This window comes from Acipenser ruthenus, chromosome 1 (genome assembly GCF_902713425.1).
Source record: "Acipenser ruthenus chromosome 1, fAciRut3.2 maternal haplotype, whole genome shotgun sequence".
Taxonomy (NCBI): domain Eukaryota; kingdom Metazoa; phylum Chordata; class Actinopteri; order Acipenseriformes; family Acipenseridae; genus Acipenser; species Acipenser ruthenus.
Window position 1 is genome coordinate 103348471 of NC_081189.1, and position 14273 is coordinate 103362743.

Here is a 14273-nt window from a genome sequence, read left to right on the forward strand (position 1 = left end):
CTGTCAAGGACGTAATCTGTGTTGTTGCTTCTAAAAGTTAGAGAATATGCGTCTGTTAACAAATACAGTCCCAACTGTAGCCGTTTGTCTTGAGCGAAACTAATATCACTGGATCGTAGCTTGACATATGTGATCCAATGAAACATTGCAGGTTGTACAAAATAGTTTGCCACCATCACCATGTTGAATGAAAAATTATTGTACATGATCCGCTGCAGTAATTATTGTAGATTCTTTTGTATTCATTTTGGACACTTGCTTAACAATACCAGTTGAGATCTGAGATGAAAACTTTTATAGTTATAAGAACCTTTTATATCATCCGGTAGTAAATTCCAAAACTTGGCACCCTAAATTGAGAGAACTGCCTCTGTCTCTGCTGTCTCTTCTTTACTGTTTTGTTCTTTGCTTGTTTGATATTTTCCATTTCGCAATTCAAGCAAAATAATTCATAATACACGCTCACATTTTCATACTAAATAGCACTTAATAGTACTGTACGTGCCACTGTGCACCATACTCTATTCGCAAGACAATCGCTTAACCTTCAACATCACACCCAGCTTGTTGAGGTGGCAATGCCTTCACAATGTGCGCTAATATTCAGGAAATGAAGGGTGTGTGTGTATATTTCACGGCATAGCCTGTGAATGCCTGTTTGTGTCACTCTGCCATCTACTTGAGAAATGCTCAAGCTTTAAAATGATACCCTACTTTAGGTGGCACATCCAGAGTATCTATGTGACTTCCCCCTTAGAATGTGAGCTAATATTCAATACGTAACTTCAGCCCTCGAATCAGGAATATGTAACTAACTTCAGCCCTTGAATCGGGAATTGAATTTCAATTTAAGATGTGCTGTTTTTTGTCCTTGAGTAAATTGAATTTCAATTTAAGGTATGCTGTTTTGTTGTTAATAGATGAGTTTTTTGTTGATAATTGAGATTGCATTATATTATTTACTTTTTGTTACTTTCACCTCTCATACAATTAGGTTCGACGAGTTAATTTGGTTATACACAGGTTTTAGGAACAAAAGAAAAACCATGGCTCTGCATTTTCTTCACTCCAAGTTTCTATCACACTGAAATGTCAGCTGGCTAGCTGCAGTACAGCAGGCAGATCTAACTTTTCTATTTAACATTTTGTTGAAAATCTTTATTTAATTGTGCTTACTGTTTTTATAGGAAATGTTGGTACCTTATGCTTCTAGTCACACCTTGAGATCAGAGAATGCTTTACTTTTGGTAGTTCCTAGCAGTTCGTTTCGTTAGCGTATTCTAGAGCTGGATTGATTGGTGAATGGCTTTAAAAAATATATATTATTATTATTATTATTATTTATTTCTTAGCAGACGCCCTTATCCAGGGCGACTTACAATCGTAAGCAAAAACATTTCAAGCGTTACAATACAAGTAATACAATAAGAGCAAGTTTTTATTGTGATTTGTCAGACCTTACCTATAAATGAGTCAAGGCTTGGATTGCAAATGTAAGATAAGAGGAAACATGATTGTATTGAGTGACTGCTATGCAGTCAAAGTAGAGCACTGATAATTATCAGCAAATATGTGAATATAGATGGTAATCAAAAAGGAAATGAGCTAGAGTATAGCAAGGGAAACCACACAGGAACAAACGACCTTGTGATGCTGCTTCGATCACAGCGGTTTCTATTAATACCTACATATTACAGCTTTATTGGACTGTACAATGAAATGGAACTTTAATTTAAGTTTGATTGAAGTGAACACTTTTAGAATGCTGCAGAAATTAGGCTCTTGCTGCTTTCCATGAGGTATGTACCTGAAATAACTGAATTGTGCTTTAAGTTGCAGTGCAGACATGATGTGCATGATGTGTTTGTAATCTTACCAGTATATTCCTTTGTTTATTATTTTAATGAATTATGCACATCATATTGATTTTAGAATGATATAGTGTTTACAAATGTTTTCCATTTTCCCTTTCCTTCTTTATTTATGCCATCAGTGCTTAACTCATATACTATCACAGACAGTGGTAAATGGAATCAAGGATGGTGTTTGTTTTAGTTTATTTTTCTTTATTCTTTACAATGCTTACATGCTTTCATTATACAATGCACAATGTGTTACATCTTACCAAAGTAATATCTGACAGTTTTTGTGGTCATCGAACATTCTGCCTTTATTTTCAAAATGTATTATCAAGCGTTGACGTGGCTTGATAAAAGTGCTGTACAGGCAGGCAAAACAGAAAGAGACAGGAAACCGCCATATTTTGCCCAAGCCACAGTCACAGACAGATGTATTTTGATGGTGTATGTGTTGTTGGTTTTAAACAGGTCTAGTTTTGCGCTCCTGTCAAATAAGTGCAAGCCTGTGAACGTGAGGCTTGCAGGCAGAGCTGTTTTAACCTATTATGTTTTTAAAAAGAAAGTACATGTTTGCTATAACATGTGGTTCTTTAAAACCTGCACAAGTGAGACCTACTGTACAAAATCAATGGAAGTGCACAACAGTTTGTTCAGAAGACTGGACCCTGTATATTTAAGGTGAATATAGATTATGTCTCCTGGTTTAGAATACATCACGTATGGTTAGAGTCTACGTTAATCCTTTCTGCATTTACACCAAAATTAAAAAAATAGACAGCTGATTATTAAAAAAAAACAAAGAACAAAAGAAACCCTCTCATAAAAAAAGTTGTCTTGTAACATGCGGATGTTGTACCTGCCTCCAGTGGACTATTTTAGACGAGACATGGAAGATTAACTTATGTAGTACAACGCAGGTTAAAAGTTTCATGATTTCTTGTATTTTTCATCTAGGGGAGTTCCAGATTGTTCTACAGTACAATGAAATACATTTTTACTTCCCTTTATGGGCCTGATTTTGATGAAATGTGGTAAACCCCTTCATGTTGTGATTTTGAAGCACTCTTTTGATAAACTGCTCACTCAACTGACCAATAAGATACCTGGGGACCCACTGTCAGGTATACAATGGTATTAATGGGCCCCCATGGTTGGCATCAAGTGTACTAACCTGTTGCTGATTTTTAACGGCTGTTATCTCAACCATTTTCTTTTCTGCTTAAAATTTAGTATAGCTGTGTTTACTGTTGGTCTACTACTCATTGCACTCCTCGCTCTTACTATAATGTGACAAAGACCTCTATTCAAACAGCTTTATTCAGAGTTATTTCAAGTTTTTGTTTTCAAAGTAGTCTTTTGCTATTAATAGTGTGCTTGACTTAGTAAAGAATGCAACAGCATTAAAAACCACATTTCACATTCAAAGTGTATTTGTTGACATTCGGGGGTAGGTTTACCAAAGTGTTGTGGCTGGCGCAGCAGTCGAAAACCAGTTGCAAACGGGTCGGAAGTCTAGGGTGAAATGTACAAAACATGTGCAATGCTATTAATGACTTTTTAGGGAATGCTTTGCTGCAGCAGTTTTTTACTTTAAAAAAAGCTTTAGCAAGGGGCTACTGTATGATTATGAAAAGCTTTTATTTTTTTTAAATTTAGTAATTGCTAATTATTTTATTATTTTCTACCAATTTGGCATATCCAATTATTTTTAGGCTCAGCTCACCGCTACCACCCCCGCACTGACTCAGGAGCGGCAAAGACGAACACATGCTGTCCTCTTGTGTGTCGTCAGCCGACTGCTTTTTTTCACTCTGCAGACTCACCGTGCAGACACCTCAGAGCTACAGCGTCAGAGGACAACGCAGCTCTGGCTAGCTTACAGACAAGCCCGCAGGCGCCTGGCCAGACTACAGGGGTCACTGTTGTGTGATGAGCCAAGGATACCCTGCGACTGGACCATCTTAGTACACCTATCCCTTGATCTGCTTTGTTGCTTTGTTATTCAGAAAAAGAGACCTCACTTGTAAACTGCATTTAAACTGAAATGGCCCACCATCAAGTAACTACATTAAGAAAGAATTGGAGACATTCCTTACATTCACAAGCAGCCCGAAATTAAGCATTAGTCAGTCCAGAAATTACTTCAATATTAGGAACAGCATTTCAGACAGAGGGAGGACTTCTAATATTAGGTTTAACATCTGTCACCAAATCTGCTGTAGAGAGATCTCAATTGATCCTTACTGTTAGCTGAATTTATTTATCAGATGTTTCATGTTGGAACACACAAGGTAGTACATACGGCAGATCTACAGAGGAATAATAATACATTCTATAATGTTGATGTTTTGCATAGCACTATTAGAGAAATAGCAGTTACTGTTTGAAGGAATGGTAGTTTTTATCAGAGACAATGTAACAACCAGCAAAGTGAGTGAAGTAAAGATATTCCATCCTGCTGTGCTGGCAGTGTAAAACTCGGGAACCAGTGGCTTGAGTATTCCTATTATTATTTTTAAAATGGTTATTTATTTAAGTTAAATAACGTTAGGTTATTTACCGTAACCCTGGTTCCCTGAAAGAGAAGACATTGTCTATTAGTAGGTATTTTCTGAGCTTTCTATACCAGAGCTATACTAAACCATGGAGGGCCTTGTAAGTCAGAAGTAAGATTTTGAAATCAATTCTGAACTTAACAGGCAACCAATGCAGTGTTGACAGAATGGGAGTTATATGATCATGTGATGGAATTCTAATTCTAATCCTGGCAGCTGCATTTTGAACACACTGTAACCTGTGAAGTACCTTGGCAGAATCACCAGCAAGCAGGGCGTTACAATAATCAATTCTTGACGAAATAAAAGCATGGACTAACTTCTCTGTATTTGACTGAGACAAATAAGGTCTTAGATGAGAAATATTTCTTAAATGAAAGAAAGTAACCTTTGTGATATGTCTGACATGGGTTTCAAAAGTCAGGTTGGAATCAAAAATTACACCAAGGTTTCTGACCTCTGTGGAGGAGCAAATATCAAAATTGTCAACGGTCAGACTAAAATGAGCACTTTTCAGAAACTGATACGGAGAACCAAGCAGCATGACTTCAGTTGTGTCACAGTTTAGCTGTAGGAAATTTTGTTGCATGATCCATAATCTGATTTCTGCTAAACAGTTAGACAGTGTTGAAACAGCAAAACCAGTGTCAGGATTAGTCTTTAAGTAAATCTGGGTATCATCCGCAAAAAAACATAATAACTAATGCCATAGCGATTAAAAATATAGCCAAGAGAATAACAAATAGATTGTGAATAAAATAAGTCCCAAAACAGAGCCCTGTGGGACACCAGATAGAACTGGACTTACATCAGATATAAAACCACCAATTTTTACAAACTGTTCTCTGTTGGTCAAATAAGATCTGAACCACTGGAGAGCAGTGCCCGAGACACCTATGTAATTCTCCAAGCGATATAAAAGGATATCATGATCGATAGTGTCAAACACTGCACTTAAATCCAATAGAACTAGGATAGACAATGACTCTGAGTCTGCAGCAATCAGAAGACCATTGCCCACCTTGACAAGGACTGTTTCTGTGCTATGCTTGGCTCTGAAACCTGACTGAAAAGGTTCATAAAGCTCATTACATTGCAGATGATTTTGAAGTTGTTTTGATTTTTACTACCCGTTCCAGAATTTTTTTAAGAAAAGGCAAATTAGAAATTGGCTTATAATTATGTTTATTTAACAAAGGTGTAACAGCTGCAAGTTTAAAGAGAGAAGGTACTAATCCAGATTTCAATGACTCATTAATGATATTAGTGACATACGAACTGAGAACATGGAAACTAGTTTGAAGTAAAAAAAAGTGGAAATCGGGTCCAAGGAACAAGTTGTACGTTAAGATAGCTGCTAAATACATTAAATACCTACCAGCATCAAGCAGTTCTTGCAGAAACTGCAAGATAACTGGCATGGGGCAAGAAACTGGGTCATGACCTCTAGTCAGACACCAATTCTGAAAATACTTCCACTTAAAGGCATACAGCGACCTAGTGGAGTCTGCCCTAGTGCTCTGCAGAGTACCCACAACCACATCCGATAGCCCTAGTGCTGTCCAGCGGTACTGTTCAGGGACCAGACCCATAATTTAAACCTGCCTGGTTCTGGATGCCAGAGAGTGCCTCTCGTCTGACTGAGGAGATCCAGACGAAGCAGGATCTCCCAGGGCTCGCCTTATATGAGCTGGCATAGGGTCAAGAACCAAGATTCTCCTGGGCCACCGAGGGGTCACAAGGAGAACTGTCACTTTCTCTAACCGGACCTTATCCGAGAAGTCTGGGAGCAACGGTACTGGTGGGAACGCGTAAAGGAGGGTCCTGGGCCACTCATGGGCTAGGGTGTCAACGCCGAGTGGACTGCCTAAGCGCTGGAGGGAATACCACAGGGGGCAATGCGTCGTCTCCGGCAAGGCGAAGAGATCAACCTGCGCTCCACTACCTGAGGGTGGAGTCACCACTCTGACGGATGCGCACCCTCCCTCGACAGGAAGTTCGCTGCCCGGTTTGTCACTCCGGGAAGATGCATCGCCCGTAGGGACAGCAGGTTCCGTTGTGCCCAAGTCAGGAGCCAGAAGGCGATGCAATGCAAACCCCAGGGACCTGAGGCCGCCCTAGTGGTTGACATACGCCACCACTGATGTGTTGTCCGTTCGGACCAGCACGTTTTCCGTGCAATACCAGAAGAAAGTGCTGGAGAGCCAGAAAAACAGCCTGCAGCTCCAGCATATTTATGTGCAGGCCTATCCAACGGCCCTACCAGGTGCCGCGGACTCCTTTGCCTTCCCAGACCGCCCCACAACCCAAGTTGGAGGCGTCCGTCATCACTACTTGGCAAGATACCACTCCCATCCTCACGCCCTCGCGCAGGTGAGAGGGCATCTTCCACCATCGCAGGGCCGCGGAGCATGTGTGAGACATTGTCAGCCGACAGGGTCTGTCGCGCTTGGAGTGTAAATGGAATGCATTAATTCACATTTGAAGTGGGCGCATGCGTAATAGACCCAGCTCAGTGGCTGATACGGCTGCGGCCATCAGACCCAGCAGTTTTTGGAACCGCACCAAGAGGACCTTCGATCCCTGTTGGAACAGGGCGAGGCAACCCTGAATAGCTGCTACCCTGTCGTCCGACAGGTATGCGCGCATCGTACTGGAATCCAGCCGGAGCCCAAGTACGTCGTGCACTGCACCGGTATAAGCCAACTCTTCACATTGTTGATAGTGAGGCCCAGCCTCACCAGATGCTGCATCACAATTGCCGTGTGGGCCACTGCTGTCTCTCTCGACTGAGCACAAGGATAGCATCCACGCACTTTGAAAATGTATGTGGAGCTAGGGAAAGGCCGAATGGCAGCACAGAGGATTCGTAAACGCTTCCCTGGAAGGCGAAGCGGAGGTACTTCCTGTGCTCCAGACGAATGGGAACGTGAAAATATGTGGCCCGTAAGTCCATGGTGGTAAACCAGTCGCCCGGCCGGACTGACTGGAGAATGTACATTTGGAACCTCCTCTCTTCAAGAACTTGTTTAGGAAACTCAGGTCTAGGATGGGGCGAAAGCCACCATCCCTCTTAGGTACCAGAAAATATCTCGAGTAGAACCCCTCTCTGCAGGAGGTGGGGTCTATGAGATGAATGGCTCGCTTGCACAGCAAGGCAGCCACTTCCTTCTGGAGTACCGAGACCTGAGGAGGGTCCAACACAGATGTGTGCGTGACTCCTCAGAAGGGGGGGCGGTCCCAAATGGAACTGTAGCGCGTAACTGTTGTGCACGGTAGCGAGCACCCAGGTGTCCGAGGTGCAAGCGCGCCAGCATTGCAGCTGTTGTGCGGCGAAAGAATGGGTCTGAGGCCACAAGCCTTCACCCCTGCTGGGGCTGCTGAGGTTGGGACCGAGCACTCTGAGGTGGTTGCCTAGGACAACGGCCCTAGAATTGCCTCCTGGAACGCTGTTGCGTGGACACACCACGCCCTGTGTTTTGCGGAGTGGCTCGGTTGCCCATCGCCGCTGTGGCCTGTAGACGATGCCTCAGGTCATCCAGTGGGGCTGTGGGCACCGAGACCGTCCTTGTGATGGTACGTGCCTGGGGAGCCTGCCAATGGCTCGACCTACCCAAGAGGAGAGCACCTCCTCCATAAAATCAGGGAATGGTGGGAAGGGCTGCGTTGTGGGAGCCACTGCCTGTGTCCAACGCACAGACCGGTGAGGCTCTACTTGTATCGCCCAGGGGAATAAGTTTGCAACACGCCCCATCAGTGCCGACATAGCGTTGGACAACGGTGGCAAACTAGTCTCAGAGGCAACCTCAGAGCTAGGTTCCTCCACAGTAGACGGCATTGGCTCCTTTTCCTCCTCCATCTCCGTGGGGAAGGAGTCCTCATCCCAGGAGGCCGCTAAGGATAGCATGTCCTCCTCTGCCATCAAAGGCTGCGACTCCAGCTTGGCCTGGGCTCCCAAGGAAGACCCAAGGGGCGAAGCTGGTGCGGGTGGTAGCGGGGCCGGGACCTCTACCGGTGCCGCAGGAGCTTGCTGCCTCAACAGTAGCTTAAGGACCTGGGCCATCTTCTCCTTGAGGTAAATAATGTCCCTCGCCTGCCTTGAGTGCTTCACTCTTCTCGTCTACAGAGAGGGGGAGTGACTATGAATTGTTGGCACAGGAGCCTGAGCGCAGGGGATCTCCTGCGAGGGGCTCTGCAAGAGTTGGAGGATGGGAGACTGAGCATCTATCCCCATGGCCCTTTTGAGCCCATTGCGACGTACTCATGCACGGTCTGAAAAGCCGCGCATGAGTCGCAGAAGTCCTCTCTTCCCATGGCCTCAATTGGACCCCTAGGCACCGCACGCAGAGCGAGTGCCTATCATTGAGTGGCATGTTCGCCTTGCAAGATGTGCAGGCGTGGAATCACGGGATGCTCATCATGGCTGTAGCACACTGAGTGCACCAAGCACTGTGAACACTAATTGCACCACCTTACACCGAGTAGCGCATGCACTGCAGTGCTATGCGCACTGAACCCTCGGAGCAATGTGCGCACCAAGCACCGAAGCGCTATGCCCACAGATTGCACACACACACACACACACACACGACTACAGTAAAATGGAATCTATGGCTATATTATGGCTATAAGTTATTTTGCTTCAAAAACAACACTCATTCTTGAGGGATTATAAAGATTTTCGCTATACAAAATGTTTTGAATAATTTTTTATTTATATAATTTTTTAATGAAAAAAATACAGAATGACATACATATTTAGTATTTAATTAGCATATTATTGCACACACATTTTACGCATGTTTAGAAGAAAATATATATAGGTTACTAACAACAAGACGATATAAACATAATAGGCTAAATGTATTAAATGTAGCTGGTTTTATTTATTCAAGCAGTGATTTGAAAATATGGTTGTAATTGGGTGAGGAGCCCTGTACAGTGTTTTGTTTATTTATTTTTAGAACGGGGTCTCCCTCTCCGCCCCTGTGCAGTTTATTATTTTGTATTTGTCGTTTATTATTATGATTATTATTATTGTATTTATATGACGGCAAAGCGCCGTCGGTATTGTTTTTGTATTTATTGTATTTAAATATGACAGCATAGCTGAGTGTTTGTTTGTTTATGTTTCATACTGTTTACCCGTGCAGAATGTGACCGGGGTATTATTAAATAATTGAAAGGTAGTTAATCCCTCGGTCACTAATATAAAAGCCTGCAGCTCTCTGCACTGGGGGTGGGTGTTAGGAGCGAGAGCGAGAAACAAGAAACGAGAAACGAGAAATGAGAAATGAGAAATGAGAAACAAACAAAACTTTATTTAAAATTACAGGATCAGTGAAGGCTATTGCTCAGCCTGACCTGGGTTTTGTTTATTTTTGTGTTTGTGATTTTATTTTGTTTAAGTGTTTTATTTTGCTCTGTGAGCACAGTCTTTTTGTTTAAATATTTAATTTTTTTTTGGTATTTGAATAAATGGCGCGCCGCGTCTTTGAACTGCAGTACTGCCTGGTGTTTTCGGTTCCTGCTTCTGACCTGACGTCACCACTCGTCCACCCTGTCACAATGGTATATGTACGTAGTAGTATTAAATTGTTTATTCATTTGATTGTGTTACAGGGGAGTGTTTTCAGCGCACGTAGCTATAGTGTTTTGGTCCTGAAAGGGAGTGTTTTGAACGTGAATTCCAAGCGCAGCAGAGTGTTTTGAACATACGCTCATTACACTCTAGAGTGTTATCAACTTACATTCAAAACAGTCTACAGTGTTTTATACTGTGTAGTGTTTTGGGCGTCCTACATCGGGTCTATTGTGAAATACTTTGAACGTTTTTGACTGCACACTGACAGATATGCCTTAGGGGTGTACAGCAAGTGAGATCCAGAGGTTGGGAAATATATCTAACACAGACCTGCCGAACAAGACATGACAAAATTATTTGCATTTTCTGATGTTTGTGAATAGGGCACAGGGTCTTTATAATTATACAATATCACAGATTGCTAAATGACTAATAATAAAGGGCGTTTATAATCCCATAATGTAAAATTAAATTAATATCTAATACACATATCTTTTCTATGCCATAGGTTCTGCCCAAAGCTGAATTTATCTGCAAGAGAGTTCCAGTATAGTAGAGGTGAGTATTGTTCACTGGGAATATATGTAGATGTTTAATTAGGTATCATGCAGGCAAAATAAAGACAAATAGTATATTATGTATGGTTACAGGACATTATTGCACGTCCATTACTGTGATCCCACCACCGTGTGACCCAGTACAGCGCAATCCCACCACCGCGTGACCCAGTACAGCGCAACCCCACCACCGCGTGACCCAGTACAGCGCAATCCCACCACCGCGTGACCCAGTACAGCGCAACCCCACCACCGCGTGACCCAGTACAGCGCAACCCCACCACCGCGTGACCCAGTACAGCGCAACCCCACCACCGCGTGACCCAGTACAGCGCAACCCCACCACCGCGTGACCCAGTACAGCGCAACCCCACCACCGCATGACCCAGTACAGCGCAACCCCACCACCGCGTGACCCAGTACAGCGCAACCCCACCACCGCGTGACCCAGTACAGCGCAAGCCCACCACCGCATGACCCAGTACAGCGCAACCCCACCACAAGCAACGGATCCAGTCACATGTTTATTATTTTCATTCGCTATGATTCCAAAATAATTCCACACTTCTGAGTTACATCTCGAACTGCGCTATCTTTTGTTTCACCTCGTTCACAAACATTTTTAACATCACCAAGTAGACGTGATAAAAAGATCTTGCGATGTATCAAACAAGCGAGAACAACACTTAGTCAGCTGACTCCTCCCTAATCGCCTACCCCGCGTGTACCTGACCCGATGCAAGACTATGGGGAGTTACACCTGGAACTCAATGTTATGCGCAATGCCGTGCAAATAATCACATAGAGCATGGCAATTGTGGGTTACCTCACCCTCCCCTCTGGTGGCAGAATGCCAGCAATAAGCTGCTCCATTTTCAGTTCATTGAGGGCCTGTTCCTTTTTTATTACCCCAATGAACGTCCAAATGGAGGGGTGTCGGGATCCCAGAAGTTCCCCGAAAGCGCGGTGCTAGCCTTCCACTGAATTGTTTGTGTGTGGTAGATGCTGCTCCACTGCATTGTACAGCTCCACATATCTGAAATACAGGATTATATTTGAGGCTTTGTGTACAACTAAAATGTAGATAGCCTCCGGAAATAACATTAATAATATGAAAATAACTTGTTTAGGTTATACATATTATTTGAAGTTTAGTGCAAATGTTGTATGTTTATAGTCTGTGGGGGGAGGGTGGTTATTGTTAAAAAGAACATGATTGGAAAGGAAATCAATATCAAAGGTAGATCCTGTCCTGCTGTTTTTATTATTATTTCTGTATTGATTTATTTAGCAGCACCGTATCAGTGATATAGCTTATCAAATGGTGGTAAAGCTGTTAGGGAAATACTTTATTTAAACTTTATTCAACATGTTCTGTATTAAGGTGGCTTGTTAAGGCCATGGAGAGAAGGGGGGGGGGGGGGGCAAAGGTCTCTGTTATCTCGTGATCACGAGTTAAGTTATCCCAAGATCTCGAGAAATGTTTCCTGAGATCATTTATCACTATTTCTATTTTTAATCCTATGTCACATTTAATACACATTCTAAAAACATTCAAAATCCTAAAAGGTATAGACAATGTCGACCCAGGGGACTTTTTTTACCTGAAAAAAGAAACAAGGACCAGGGGTCACAAATGGAGATTAGATAAAGGGGCATTCAGAACAGAAAATAGGAGCCACTTTTTTACACAGAGAATTGTGAGGGTCTGGAACCAACTCCCCAATAATGTTGTTAAAGCTGACACCCTGGGATCCTTCAAGAAGCTGCTTGATGAGATTCGGGGATCAATAAGCTACTAACAACCCAAACGAGCAAGATGGGCTGAATGGCCTCCTCTCGTTTGTAAACTTTCTTATGTTCTTATATATACTGCAGCTGTGTTATCATGGGCTGTTAATAAAATAACAGCATAAGCAGACTAATTCACTATGTTTCAACATTAAGGATTCCTTGATTGGTGTGAAACAATACCATGAATGGTTAGAAAGGTTATCATGTTAATGGTCACATTTTTTTTTCTTGGGGTAGAAAATTAGTGCAGTACATTAGGTGCATTCATAACTATATCTGAACAGCCTTCATCACACTGATTGATTGATAAGCATATTTAAAGGATTCATGTTAGTAATTTTTTGGTTTGTTTGGTTTACACCCTGCCTTGGTGACCTTTATTAAGCCAAGCATTCAAAATGTGTGTTTTTCTTAAATTGCCTTTTTTTTTCTTGTTCCTAAAAATGAAAATGTACAGATTTTATTATTTCTGAAAATCTTCCATCTTAGAATGTAGATCTGATTAATCTCTTTGAGGTCCTTTTCTTACTATACATCCAAGATAATCCTTAATTTCACTAGACAAATACTGAGATCTACAAGTGTGTAAGATTAGATGTGTTAATTGCAGTAACCCCCCCTAGTGGTAGTCAGTTGTTCAGAAAAATGAGCTGGCGATCCAGTTCATCACAATCCGTGCAATACATTAATAACTACTATTGCTCTATAATTAAGTGAAATAATGTTTTTATGTGTACTTTTAGAGTACTGTATTAAATGTTGTCATGATTAGCTACTGTGCAACTGAAAACTGAGCTAAATACAAGCTGATTTTTTTTAAGAAGTAAATTTGCAACTTTTTAAAATGAAACAGTTGTTATTAATTTACATAGACATACAATGTACTTTTTCGGACAGCACTTCGGCGCAAAGAGCCTTTGTCAGGCCAGGTGAAAACATCGATCGTAGAAATAATAACACGTATGTGTTAAGGACGGGTGTCTCTAAACAAATCCAGTTCAGTTTTATAGAGAGGAGAAACGTCGCCACCGGAACTCTTTTCCCATGATGCATCGTATTGGCGGGGACGAAAAAAAAGGGGGAGTTGACTATCTTGTGTATATAGAAGATCTTTGCTGAGACTGAGACTGTCCATCTGTTGTTGGGCGACTTTGTTTCCCGCTTTGAAAATTCCACCTACACATTTCACCAACATGCAGCCACTCCTTCCCTTCTATCAGCAATGCAAGGTGCTGGACGCATGCGCTGTTAAATACTCATCGATTGTTCCCCCAATCAGCAGCCTGTCCTGTGACCTCTATGACGTACTTTGACAGTAATTTCACACTCTATCCAACTCGTAATTTTGTGAGTTGTACTCGTAATTTTATGAGTCGTAGTCGTAACTTTGTGATTTCTACCCGTAGCTTTTCTTGAGTCGTACCCATAATTTTCTGGTTTGTACTTGTAATTTTTTTTTTTTGAGATGTACTCGTATTTTTGATTTGTACTTGTATTTTTGATTTGTACCTGTTATTACAAGTACAAATTATTTTTACGCATACAAATATTTTTGACAGTGATCTCCCTCCATACAAAGCAGGAGTTTTGGGGGGGGGGGGGGGGGGGGGTTGCGGCCACACTTCCTCGCCCTTCCGTTAGGGGAAGTGTGACAGAGATCGAATGAGTCTTAGTGTTAGATCTCCCTCTCGACCTGTGAGAGCACGGTATACGAGGAACAGAGTACCCTTAATGAAATGGCACGACAATTTATTCCGTAGGGTAGATGGAAGTCGGTCAGTTCGGAAGGGGGCGGAGCCATGGCACCCGAGCTCAGTGACCCAGACGGTAAGCGGCGTGGCATCCGAGGACTGGAGGAGCGGATGCGCTCGTTAACCTCGGGGTCATGGGCGAGGGTATAAATAGGGGGCATGGCTTGAGTGAT

General features: G+C 42.5%; 1 protein-coding gene across 2 annotated transcripts in view; it reads left to right on the forward strand.

Annotated features, from left to right (window-relative positions):
• The first annotated feature begins 1636 nt into the window (after positions 1-1636).
• LOC117421516 (cytokine-dependent hematopoietic cell linker-like) overlaps positions 1637-14273 on the forward strand; it is a 37037-nt gene continuing 24400 nt past the window's right edge. Inside the window, exons 1-2 of one of the 2 annotated variants that reach the window (XM_034036013.3) lie at positions 1637-1799; positions 10507-10556. The gene's annotated coding sequence lies outside the window, so the exon portion shown is untranslated. Of the gene's footprint in view, positions 1800-9930; positions 9992-10506; positions 10557-14273 lie in introns of those variants that run through there. The other variant, XM_034036014.3, reaches the window with a different exon arrangement.